Source organism: Rattus norvegicus, chromosome 7, assembly GCF_036323735.1.
Source record: "Rattus norvegicus strain BN/NHsdMcwi chromosome 7, GRCr8, whole genome shotgun sequence".
Classification (NCBI taxonomy): domain Eukaryota; kingdom Metazoa; phylum Chordata; class Mammalia; order Rodentia; family Muridae; genus Rattus; species Rattus norvegicus.
In genome coordinates, this window is record NC_086025.1 from 19,181,506 (window position 1) to 19,194,924 (window position 13,419).

At 44.8% G+C, this 13,419-nt stretch overlaps 1 protein-coding gene across 2 annotated transcripts in view; it reads left to right on the plus strand.

Annotated features, from left to right (window-relative positions):
• Smokwl2 (sperm motility kinase W like 2) overlaps positions 1–13,419 on the plus strand; it is a 52,154-nt gene that overhangs the window by 15,650 nt on the left and 23,085 nt on the right. The window contains exon 1 of one of the 2 annotated variants that reach the window (XR_010053643.1): positions 1,239–1,263. The exons of the other annotated variant lie outside the window; for it this stretch is intronic. The gene's annotated coding sequence lies outside the window, so the exon portion shown is untranslated. Of the gene's footprint in view, positions 1–1,238; positions 1,264–13,419 lie in introns of those variants that run through there. 2 annotated transcript variants of the gene reach the window in all.

The following is a 13,419-nucleotide window of genomic DNA, read 5'->3' on the forward strand; positions in this document are numbered from 1 at the left end:
CCTCTGCCTCTGCCTCTGCCTCTGCCTCTGCCTCTGCCTCTGCCTCTGCCTCTGCCTCTGCCTCTGCCTCTGCCTCTGCCTCTGCCTCTGCCTCTGCCTCTGCCTCTGCCTCTGCCTCTGCCTCTGCCTCTGCCTCTGCCTCTGCCTCTGCCTCTGCCTCTGCCTCTGCCTCTGCCTCTGCCTCTGCCTCTGCCTCTGGGGTGTTGAGTGACAGCTGTGAGCCAGCACAGCTGACTCCATTACTGGGATTTGTAATATACCATATGGCAGCATGAAGAGACCACCATATGTCTCCTGTGGAAACCACTCAACTTTGCCATTGGAGAATTAATAAATGCAAAGCTCTAGCAAAATTTTTATGGACACTGAAATTTAAATTTCATATAATGTTCATGTGTCAAAAATATTATTCTTTTGTGTTTGATCAAATTCTCTACCCCATAGATCTTTCCTTCCAACTATTGAGATAAGGCATTCTCCTTTAGCTAAAGAAAATTTCTTTTACACACACACACACACACACACACACACACACACACACACACACACACAGTGTGTGTACACATGGGAGAATAAGTGTCAGTACACTTCAGAATTAGAAGGCAGTTTGGGGAACCAACTCCAGGCTGTCAGATTAGGAGGCCATTACACTCACATGCTGAACCATCTCACTGTCCCCATAGCTTCCCTTACATTAATTTTTAATTTGTTGCAGCACTTATTCCAACAGTACAAGCTTGCTATCAAAACTCGCCGTGTATTTTTAAGCCAGGCAGTGGTGGTACACATCTTCAACCCCAGCACTTGGGAGGCACGATCTCTGAGTTCAAGGCATGCCAGTCAGATCTACAGAGTTCCATATTTTCTTTGAAAATATGCTTAATGGAGCTGAAGAGGTGGCTCCCTGGTTAAGAACATTTACTGCTCTCTCAGAAGACTGAAGTTTGGTTCCAAGTAGCCATGACAACTCACAACTGCCTGTAATTCCAGCTCCAGGGGACAATACAATAGAACATCATAAGTGAAAGCTGTTTTCATTTATAATATTTGTAGTATAGTATAAGTCTTTTTGAGCTGATGTAACAAAAGTACCAGAAACTAGATACCTTTTAGAGGAATTTTTTTCCTATTCTGAAGGCTGAGAAAAATCCATTCCCAAGTGTGTCTATAAAGACAAAGAGAATGTATCCCAGGTGGTGGTGGTACAGCACTTGGGAGGCAGAAGCAGGCAGATCTCTGTTCGAGGCCAACCTCATCTACAAAGTGAGTTTACAAATCGCCAAGGCTATATAGAAATACCCTGTCTTAAACAAATTTGAACTACAAAAAGGGATTTGAGCATGGTGGTGTATACTTTTAGTCCCAGCACTGAAGGGAGGCCAGCCTGTTCCAAATGAGTTCCTGAACAGCCAGGGCTACACACAGAGTCTCTGTCTCCAAAAAAATCAAGGGGAAATTGGGGGACAACTCTATATAAAAATACGTATATGGAGCTTTATGTGGTTTTGTTCATTTGCCTGCCTCTGCCTCCCCAGCACTGGAATATATTTTAGTGCCCTTTGCTGTTGAGTCTATAACAACATTTGGGAATGCTAAAGGCATGTTATTGTAGGGAAGGGCGATCCACTGTCCTGGACACTTGGAGTACTTATAAATCTCAACAATGACAAGCATGAGTGGTTATCCTGCTATCACAGGCTACAGAAATGCAGCTTATCCAAGCTGAAGCCAGAACAACTGCCCGAGTAACCCCTTCTTCTAAGTGACCCCACACGCTTTCCTGAGCATGGAGCACCTGTGAAGTCAATGTTGAATAAGATAGACTCAGGTAGACTAATTCTGTGGTCTTTTGCTGATTCCACATCTGGGTTACACAGGTATTTGTTTACGTCTTCTCAGGCAATGCCACCTTGGTGCACATATAATGCTTTAATGTGAGAAGATAGAGGAATATTAATAAGAATATTTGATTTTGATCCTGGTAAACAAGCACTATTAGCTTCATATATCAGTCTGCAATCTGCAAAATGTATTGATGTTTAATGTCTCAATAAACAATGTCAAGATAGTGGCAATACTTTATGTCCGGCACTATGTGCCCAAATAGAATTCTTTGACTCCTCCTCTTGCAGCAGCCCCTCCTCCATTCTGAGGTCAAAAAGTTTCCCACTGGAACATACTGAGTATCTAGCTGGAAAGGATTTGATGTTACTAGAACCTAGAAGAGGTTAATGGTAATAGGATGGTGTAGTGTACAAGGTCAATGTTGTGATGAACACTCCCATACAAGCGTACCATTTCATTTCCTACTGCATCCTCCCAGCTTTAGAGGACCTAGGTTCTTGGAAGATATGGGTGGGTGGGGGGTTGTGGCTTGTCTTCAGAGACTTTGGAAATAACAGAACAGGAAACAGGAAACAACAGGGAAGCTGTCACTTATGCCCATTCTGATGAGACACCCAATTTTCTGAGAGGGTGATGAAGGTTTCCTTGTCCAAGTCTTCCTTAGGCGACAGTGGAATTTCCTGTTCTGATGTGCTCATGTGTTCACAGGGGCAGACCCATCTACAGAATACAGGGCACAGGCAGTATCTGCTCCTCCTCTTGGGACAGTGTAGAGCAATGGAAAGCATGGGAGCTCTTCTTGCCCCCTGTGTCCTGACAGAGTCAGGGCAGCAGGTCCATGCTCTCATGAAGGCTGGTAAAGGAGGAGGACACTGTTGGGCTCACAGGCCCTTCCGTTGGGTGGAAGACAAGACATGAAGGGGTGTGCAGGAGTCGGGGTGGTGGAGCACCTGGATCCACAGGCTTGGATGAAGTCTTAGATCCATGCTCACATCTTGTGTCTGTTCTTCTAGAGTAGTTAGGGCCCCATCTTTTCCATTTACTTTTTTGGGGGGTTCCAGTTACTTGACATGAAACTCCATGATTCAAAGCCTGTCCATAATGTTAGAATCTGGAGAAGTCACAGTCTACATATTAACTTCACATTTCATTACCTGGGAATGTCCCTCCATGTTTTCTATGGAGGAACTCAACTTTGGGGAGATTGTGAGTGTCTGGGGATTTAGATTTCAATTTGCCAAGAGAAGTGAGTTGCAATGTCATAGGTCCCTGTGACAATATTTGTCTCTTCCATGGTGTTTACTCTCAGTGCCTGTGAACATATGGTCAGGTAATATAAGAGCATGCCCAAACTGTCCTCATCTGCCTTTTTTGCCATCAAATGGCTCATCTAGTGTGAGGTCTACAGCATAATTCCCTTGGACCCATGCTGCCTTTTCAGGAAGATGCAAAGTCTGCATTGAGGTTCAGGTCATCTCTGTCTATTTCTCATCAACCTCTGATTCGCTGAGGATATTCTGGTGTTTTATGTTTGCATAGACAAAGTCAAGGGTGTTTCAATACTTTATGGCTGTCACTCTTTGCACATATATTTTTGCCCCGTCTTCCTACTTGGGGCCTCCTCCATTATTAGTTCAAGAAGTCCCCTGCTGGAGCACACTCAGTATCTAGATTGACCCCCATTGGCGTTAGTAGGCCCTAGAAGAGGCTAATGGCTGTAGCATGGTATAGTGAAGAAGGTCAAGAAGTGATGCACCATCCCGTACTTGCCTAGAAACTCATGGGTTCTGTGTCCTGCCTTGTCAGAGGACCCATATTCTTGAGAGATATGTAGTAGGGTTTTGTCTCAGAGACTCCTTGAGGCAACAGATTCTTGACAGGAAACCCCTGATATTCTTGCCCAGTCCTCGAAGCACCAAATTCTCTGAATGGTTCATGAGGGTTCCTTGTGCAGGGATTCCTTAGATGGCAGGGACATTGTCATTTCTGGTGTGCTGACACAGACACAAAGTGCAGACACTCTTCAGAATGGAGGGCATAGGCTGTATCTCTGCTCCTCTTCTTGAGACAATGCAAAGCAAATTCAGGCATGGAAACACTTACTGCCACCTTGTGGCCTGATAGTGTCAGGGCAGAAGTCCCATGCTCTCCTGAGGGCTGGATATAGAGCAGGCCAAAGTTGGGGTCACTCTCCCTTCTCTTTGGTGAAAGAAGAGAATAAAGGGATGTGGCTCATGATAGGTGTAGCCTAGGGCATGGATCTCTAGGCATGACACAAGTCTTAGAACCATGCTCAAGTGACCCTGTGGTGATAAAATAAAGTAGCATGCCCAGACTCTCCACATCTGCCTCCTTGCCAATATATGGTTCACCTAATGTGAGCTCTGAGGCATGAAATCCTAGGTCACATGCTGCAACTTCAGTAAGGGGCGGGGTCTGCCTTGACACTCAGGTAAGGTCTATAAATTTCACATTCTCATCTGCATGTTTGCAGATATTCTTGAATTTTCTGACTGGATGTAGAAGGTCAAGGGTATGTCAGTACTTTATGGCTGCATTATTTCTGAGAATATTTTCCTTGCCTCTTTTTCCTGCTTGGGTCCTTCTCCATTTTTAGGTCAGGACGTCCCCTGCTGGAGCACACTCAGTATCTACACAGACCCTTTGATGTTAGTAGGCCCTAAAAGAGGCTAATGGCTGTAGCATGGTATAGTGAAGAAGGTCAAGAAGTGATGCACCATCCCGTACTTGCCTAGAAACTCATGGGGTTCTGGGTCCTGCTTCTTTCATAGGACTCATATTTTTGAAAGTTACATAGTAGGCTTTCATCTTCACAGACTCCTTACCACAACAGATTCTTGACAGGAAAACCCTGATACTCTTGTCTAGTCCCTTGAAGCACTCAATCCTCTGAGGGTTTACTTAGAGCTCCTTGTCTAAGAATTCCTTAGATCGCAGGGGCATTTGCTCTTCTGGTATGCTGATGTGGGCTCAGTGGGTAGACACATCTCCAGAATGGAGGGCACAGGCAGTCTCTGTACTCCTCTTCTTGGGACACTGTAATGTAGTGGCAGGCATGGAAGCACTTCTTGCCACTACTGGCCTTATTGTGTCAGGGCAGGAGGCCCATGCTCTCCTAGGGCTGGATATGAATGAGGCTAAAGTTGGGGTTACTCCCCTTTCTCTTTGGTGGAGGAAGAGAATAAAGGGATGTGCTCATGATTTGGGTGGCATAGGGCATGTAAGCCCGGTAATGACAAAAGTCTTAGATCCATGCTCAAGTGCCCTCTGTTCCTGTTCTTTTAAATTTAAATATGTCCCCCATCATTTTACGGTAGTTTTACTTGTTCAAGGATTTAATTTCCTGCAACTATAAAATTCCATACCTCAGAGCATGTCTACAGTTTGAGAATCTGGATAGGTGACAGTCGAGCTAAGTACTTCACATTTCCTCTCATTACACAAAAATGTCTCTCAATGTTCTCAATGGAGGGCCTTATCTCTGGGTAAACTGTAAGAATTTGGTGCATCAGGTTTCCGGTTGCCAGAAGTGAGTTACAATGTCATAGGTCCCTGTGACAATCTATTTCTGATCTCTTTCGTGGTCCTTCCACTAAAGAAATGGGACCCTGTGGTGATATAATAGAGTAGCTTGCCCACAATCTACCCATCTGCCTCCATGCCATCCTGTGGCTCTCCTAGTGTGAGCTCTGGAGCATAAAATCCTTGGTCCCATGCTGCCATTTCAGTGAGGGGCTGTGTCTGCATTGATGGGCTGGTGAGGTCTATGAATTTTACATTATCCACTGCATCTTTGTGGATATTCTGGAATTTTATGTCTGGATGGACAAGTTCAATTTTTGTGGCAGTATTTTATTGATGCCCATAAGTGTCCAAGTATTTTCTATGATCTTCCTTCTGCAACATGCCCCCCTCCACTCTTTGGTCAAGGACGTTTTCTTCTGGAGCATTCTCAGAAAGTAGATGGATCTGAATCGACGTTCCTAGAACCTGATAGAGGCTATTGATATTAGAATGGAATAGTGTTTTCATTGTTTATATTTGTGACTGGATCCTTACAATGAGATATTTGATGACCTCTACAGTTTTATAATCACTAACGCCTGTGTTTTTATGTGGCAGGCAGGATTCATGATCTCAAATGCACCCTGGCCAATTGGAAAAAGTATCACATACTGACTCCTGAGTTGTTTTTTCCTGTGGTGCTGGCCATAAGGCTAGGTTTCTTGGATGACTACTGACACTACACTATTTAACCCTTGCTTCCCATGCCTTCTTCCTGATCTATTAATTTTTCAATTATATATGTTCTCATCATTGAACTTTGCTCGTTTGTCAGACAGGGTTCCTCAGAACTGGACATAACGTACAGATTCTATCAGATACTCCTATCTCTACACAAATATCTCCAAGACACTACCTGACATATCCCTACCTAACTTTATAAGAAACTGGGGATAATTCTACCCTGATTTAATCAGACTGAATTTTCCTATCTTCTACTGTTCTCACAGTTCATCTGAATGGTTTTGAGAGATGTCAATTTTGAGATATTGGTTATGGGCCCCAAGACTATTTTTCTTCCACTTAAGAATTTTAGAGGATGTCAAGGGATGCAATTGCTCAGAGTTACTCTATGTCCCCGGAGGAAGGCAGGTTGCGAGAGATGCCCTCTATTTGGGGAGGAACAAAATTGCAGATAGACGGTCTATATTCAAAAAAGATGGCAGTTGACAACAGATTCCATATGTACAGGGAGGTAGGCTCCCTGTTGGAGAAAGATGCTCATTGTACAATAAAAAGGCATTTGGAGAGAAATGCCAATGTACAGGTAGGATGGCAGTTGGTGTCAATATTGTATGTTCTGAAGCTCTTCTCAAACAGCTGGGCTCATCCAGAGGTCCAGTGGTGACTCTTGGATTGTTGCTAAGTTTGTCTCACCAATGGAGGCATCGACCAAGGAGATGGGAAAATACCCGTGGAGAACTGCCACATAGTAAAAGACTTACTCCCAATGTTAGGAGCTAAGTGCCTTCTGTATTCAGATATTCCTAAATCAACCCTCCTAATATACATAACCTTCTCTAGAAATCCTTCCATGTTCCTGTACAATGTTTTCCATTAGACAGACACTGGGACCCCTGAAGACCTCAGGGAATATACAGGTCTGATTTTCCTTGCCTGAGTTTAAGGGACTCAAAATGTATTGAGTAGCTTTCACTGACAATTCTGACCACTCATTTCCCAACATTTGAATATATGAACTGACTCTTTATGGAACCATAATATAAATGATGTTCATTTTGAACCACATCCCCCCTAGGCAGGCTGGGGCCTCCCTTACTCCAGCAGAAATAGGCTTGAGGGGTTGCTGGACAAGGCAACATCTAGTGCTCCTGTTCTCCATGGGGCCAAGTGGCTGCATCCTTTATGGAGCATGAGCTGAGGCCACAGTATCTCAGCTCCACGTCTCAGGTTACTGCCTTACCTACTCCACCCCAGTGTACTTTACGTAGCCTTGTTAGAACTGAGAACGGAGAGACACAACAGTAAAGAATGGCAACTGCAGACCTCAGCCCCTGTGAACAGGGCCCATTAGGAATAGAAGGGTAAACTTGGTGGACAGACACCGATGGCTCAGCAGAGTGTTTACTTTCCTCCTGCCATTTCGGTCACAGTGAAGAGAAGGTGACTGAGGGAGGACAACAACAGGTGAGCTAGGGATATTTCTCAACAACAACAACAACAACAAGTGACTTTCTGATAGGCAGAGGACTCTGAAAGTATGGCAAGGCCTGTCTGCTGAGGCTAGGGTACATGTAGTGGCTCTGGCATCTTCTCAGCTGGCTGAAGAAATAGGACATGGTTAATTGAGGAGAGAACAGAGTTCATGCAAGAAAGATCCAAATCCTCCTGGACTGGGACAGGAAATAAAGCTTGAAATGTGACCATCTGTGCCTGTGATGAGAGTTGAAAGACAAGGAGAGCTAACTGTCCCTAGAGAGGAGAGCAGAGTATGTGTGTCTGTCTGGCAAAATGTCCAGCAGCCTTCTATGTTGGGAGAGGGGATTACTGGAAAGACAGAATATAACTCTCAGAGACAAAGGTTACCACTACTGGGCACATACACAAAAGTCCCCTACATATAGCAAGGACACATGTTCCACTATATTGATAAATCCCTTATTTGTAACAGCCAAGCTGGAGACAAACCAAAAGTCCCTCAGTAGCAGAATGGATCAGAAAATGTGGTCCATTTACACAGTAGAGTACTAGTCAGCTATTAAATACAATGACTTCATAAAATCTCAGGCAAATGGATGGAGCTAGAAAATATCATGCTGAGTGAGGTAACCCAGTCACAAAAAACCCACACAGTTTGTACTCACTGAAAAGTGGTATTAGCCCAAAAGCTCACAATACCCATGATAGAACCCACAGACCATATAGAGCTAAGGAGGAAGGAAGAACAGGGTGTGGATGTTTGAGTTCTGCATTGAGAAGGTTACAGGATTATTGCAGGAGGTGGAGGAATAAGGGGACCAGGGAGGGAGACAGGAGGAGGAGGAAATAATGGGGCAATATAAGATAGTGGAGGAGATGGTAAAGAGGAAGAGAGGTTTAGGAAATGGATAAAAATATGTAACAGGGATTACGAACTGGAGATGGCCACTGAGGGTCCCACAGACCAGGAAATGAGAGGCTCCTAGGACCACTGAGAATGGCTTTAGACTAAATGTGCAGAGAACAGGGACATAGATCCTGAAGAGACCACCTCCAGTATATAGGCACAGTCCCCAATGGAGGGCTGAGCCTGCCCATCTCAAAAGTATTTTACCCAGAAATGTTCCTGTCCAAAGGAAGAACAAGGACAAAATATGGAGCAGAGACTGAAGGAAGGGTCCTCAAGGAACTTTCCTACCTGGGAATCCACACTGTGTGCAGACACCAAACCTGAAACTGTTGTCTTTGTCATGAGGCGCTTGCTAACAGGAACCTGGTTTGACTGATTCTTGGGAGGCTCGGTTAGCAACTGAGCAATGCAGATGTGGATGCTTGGAGCTAACCATCAGACTGAACTCAGGGACCCTGGTGGAGCAGCTGTCGCAGGGACTGCAGAAGGAGAGGGTTATTGTAACCCAATAGGAAGAAAAACATTGGCCTAACTAACAACCCAGAAGCCCCAGAGTCTTAATCACCGAACACAGTGTGTACGGGGACGGATCCATGGCTACAAATATCTATTTATCAGAGAACAGACTTGCCTGACAGCAATGGGAGGGTAGCCCCTTGGTCCTGTAGAGGTTTGATTCCCCCAGCACAGGGGTAAACTGGAGAAGTGGGAGGGGGTGAGGAGGTGGGCGAGCACCTACATATAGCAGAGGGCTGTGAGGGCAGATGTGGGATGGGGCTTATGGAAGGGTAACCTGGATGTGAGATAGCATTTGACATGTGAATGAATAGAATGCTTACTAAATAAAAGAAATTAAACAAAGAAAAACAATGGTTAGGGCTGCTCAGTCCATACTACACGAGTCTCCAGGTTCTCCTGGACTGGACAGTAGTTTATAGAATCATGGGAAACAAAGTTCCAAGCCCACAGAGACAATGCCTTATATATATTCAATATTACTTAGCATCTTGAGGCTCATCTATTCCTTCCCGTTCCTTCCTCTAACATTAACAAACATTGATCCCCTCAACATGAGCTTCAAGTGTGTCCCTCATAACCTTCCATGTATCAGCAAATCAGGAAATCTGCTAGTAGACCCCGGTCTCACTTGACTCTACCGGACAGTCAGGCATTCATAAAAGAAGGCAAAATGACTCCCCACAAGGAAGGTGGGTCTTACCTCAGAAAGGGCACAAAGTTCCTGCTTGTACAGCATCTGGTATCCAGACAGAAAGCTAAACCAGAGCTAGGCACTATGGTAGGAATCGGTCTTGGGTTATGAAATGCCCTCTTGGGTTCTGAGAATACATTCTCACCCACTAATCTGTGTCCTATCCCTTCTCCAACTTTCATGACCCCCTGGATTTCACTATGGAGTTACCACTTAGAATGGTTGCTTTAGATTAAAGATCCAAGCCAGGGTGAAGACCAGAATACAAAGCAAATCATGGCTTCCTACTTCTCTATATACAGAGACAGATGGAGATGTTTTGCAAATAATCTAGCAAAAGAAGACAGAGCCCAAGCAGTCCATATGGTTACTGACCCTATGGATGCCTTAGCAGGTAGAGCCCAATCCACTGAGCTCTTGAGGACACGTGGATAGAATACCTACAGGCCCAAGTCTTCAAAGAGGGTAAACCCTTCACTCAGACTCTGCTCAAAAATAGAATAGAACAAAGCCCCTGTAAGATGGCCTTCTGAGTGCAGCCCTATTGGGGTGAACCACACCAGGTATCTGTGAATCATGGAACTGTTTCCAGGTGACAGGCACAGTAGATCTCTGGATCCAGTCTCACATCCATCTCATACTTGGAATATCCCATCAGCACCTGCTCTACCTGAGTTGTTGTCTTGGGATTTAGAACATCTGGTGGGAAAAGACTAGGTCACCCAGCAAAAGGCTTCAAAAGACAGGGTCTTATGGCTTAGACTTTTTTAAAAAGCCTTGGTATTAACATCATGGAGGGAGCAATAGGCAATCCCCTGACCAGTGGCTTATATCAACACTTTGTAGATTGAGGACCTGGGAGAATTCAAATCATGCCAAGTCAACAAGATAGAGGGTCCCTATGAAAAGCTACCAGAAGCATTGTCCTCTTAAACAGGCAGAGGCACACACACCTTTTCCTTGACAAACATGACAGCATGTCAGTCTTGTACCAGTGTGCATATACCTAGGGAGGAAGCATTCTACCTCTTCAGATCCCATGTTGCATGAGGTACAAGTAAAGGGGTCTGACTTTTCCACCTGGAGCCACCAAAGAGATATTCACTGAGAAGCCTGTTGCTCCCAAACAAGCTGAAGCTGAACTCCTAGTGTCCATCTGGATGTGCTTATCTCCAAGCTCCAGCAGCTGGAACTTAAGTGATGTGGCCTGGGAAAGAACCGAGAATGCACCTTGCTCTCGTGTTGTTTCATGGCTAGACATCTTTCTGCATAAACTCCAGCATCACAAAGTCACCTTTTGTTCTCCTGTCTATGTTGAAGGACTTTGATGACCACAACTCCTCTGTTCTCTGAAAGAGGCTCTGTTGGCTTAGTGTAGGGCAGCAGTCTGGCTGGGTTGAAGTTAACAGTACTGGATATGGTGCTAGTCCAGGATAACTGCCTGATTATTTGGGCTTTGTACTTTCACCTCTGTTGCCCAGTAGGACCTTCTCTGTAATCTCACTGACACAGGACCAGGCATCATTCTTCCCTGTTCCTCTCCGGGTGTTTCAGGCTTCCCCTCTGGGGTCTCTCTTATCTTTAGTAGCGTTTCTCTTACACAGTCATGCTTATTTTAAAACTTTTAAGCAGTCTCCAGGAATCAGGACCTATTTCTATCCTCAGATCTTTTAACCCTTTTTAGATTCTTTTCCAAGATCTGAGGCCAAACACCCAACAACAGCAAAATTTTCTACTATCCCCCATCAGTTCTACCATGAGCTTGGCAAATACTTTTAAGGGTCTCATGGTCCTGGTAAGTGTTGGTACCTAGTATGTTTAGAAATAGGTCTGGAGAAAGGTGGAGATATATTTTTGAGCTTGACTGTCTTGTCTAAAACAAGACAGCAATCAAATAGTAATAACTGGGAACCAGAGCTCACCATATAAGAGGGACAAAGGTCAGATTTATAGAGTAGGGCAGAAAAAACTGATACTGGTTTTGTTTGTTATGAGTGATATGAGCAATCTACAATTACCAGTGCCCTGAAAGAGGGGCAAATCTTTAGTCAGCTCTTTTCTGTGCAAGTGTGAGTTGTCTTGCACAAGAAAGCTACTCCTCAACACAGAAAAAGTGGTCAGTGTAGCTGGGTAATCTTAGTCACCAGATTCCAAACACCAGGACCATCAGTTGGCTACCTGACTCCAAAACAAGGACACGGTATTTCAGACTTGGTCTGGAGTTTTTCATGCTAAAAAAGAGACAACATAAGCATGCTCTCCAGTAAAACTCCCCTGAGGCATGTCAGACACTGCCCAACATTGCCTGGCACTGCCACCTGTTGCCCATTCAGTGGTGTGGACAAGAAAAAGACACCCTCCTCTGCCCTTGTACCTCACCACCTATGGCATGCATGACACTTGACTCTGGTGTGACTAGAACAGGAGAGCAGCCCCTGTCATTCACCTGCTAAAACACTCAGGAGTTCAGGTCCTTAACTTTGCTTGGGCAGCACAATAGATCTACCCCGGGATAAATGGGCTGTGTATGAAAAGGCCCCAAGGGTTCTGTCTCTGCTAGGCAATGGTGAGGATGATGGAGAAACCCCTCTCCCCTTATTCATCATGATATCTGTGGCAGGCAGGAGAGCTGGCCCTGTGCTCATGTGTAACAGACCTGGCCATGTCCTCACTCGCTGAAATACTCAAGAGACAGGAACTGGCACTTCACCTGAAGAGTAGGGTGTCACTGGCCATGTTTTCAGGGACTACAAGATAAGCATTCTCCTTGAAAGGTGCTAAAGCCATCAGCCTGACCAGATACTCCTCAGGCACAGATCCAGGGCTTTGAATTGACACCAATATCTAGCTATTGGTGAACTTCTGGAGTGCATGCAGGGTCAGTTTTATAGATCTAAAAGTCCAGAATGTCTATGATACAGATAACCACCATGACAACAAAATGTCTGAGAAGAGGTCCATTGAAATTCCAGTGTTGATAGAGTAGCTGAAGCCTCATACCACACCAAACAAACACCATAATGAAAATTTGCAGATGAGAAGGTGTGAATGCCATGGTGACATAGTAGAGCTTCCACAACAATCATTTTCCACTATTATTGGGGAAGATGGCATGGGTTAAGTATGGACAGGAGAGGAGACGGAGATAGTGGGATTGTGTCTTGTGATAGGAAATACACACAAACACACACACATACATACAGAGAGAGAGAGAGAGAGAGAGAGAGAGAGAGAGAGAGAGAGCAGACAAATGAGCAGGCGAAATTGAATAATGTTAAGCGCTAGAAAGATCTTTAATGCCACAGTGGTAGTTAACTAGTCAATGTCTGAGAAATAGCAGTGTTGTTTGAAATACAAACTCACAGTGACTGTCAGCGTATGCATGAGAGTAAGCAAGCTCATACCAGAGGGAATCTTATGAACAGGGAAGTGGGGATAAGGACTAGAAATCCAACTACAAGGTGAGAGACCATTGGCACTTGACAGCTGCTGGGAGAGGGAAAGGCTGTTTTTGATGCCAAACCCTGAGAGGTCAATGATTCTCCAACTCACACTTCATGACTGAGTTTAGTTGGTAACAAAAACTGGACCTGATCGAGAGATATGAAGGGAAAGGAAGAGGAAGAGGGAGGGGGAAAGGGAAGGCGAGGCAGAGGAGAAGGAAAACAGGGAAGGGAGGGAGAGCGAGAGGTTGAAGAAGAGGAGGAGG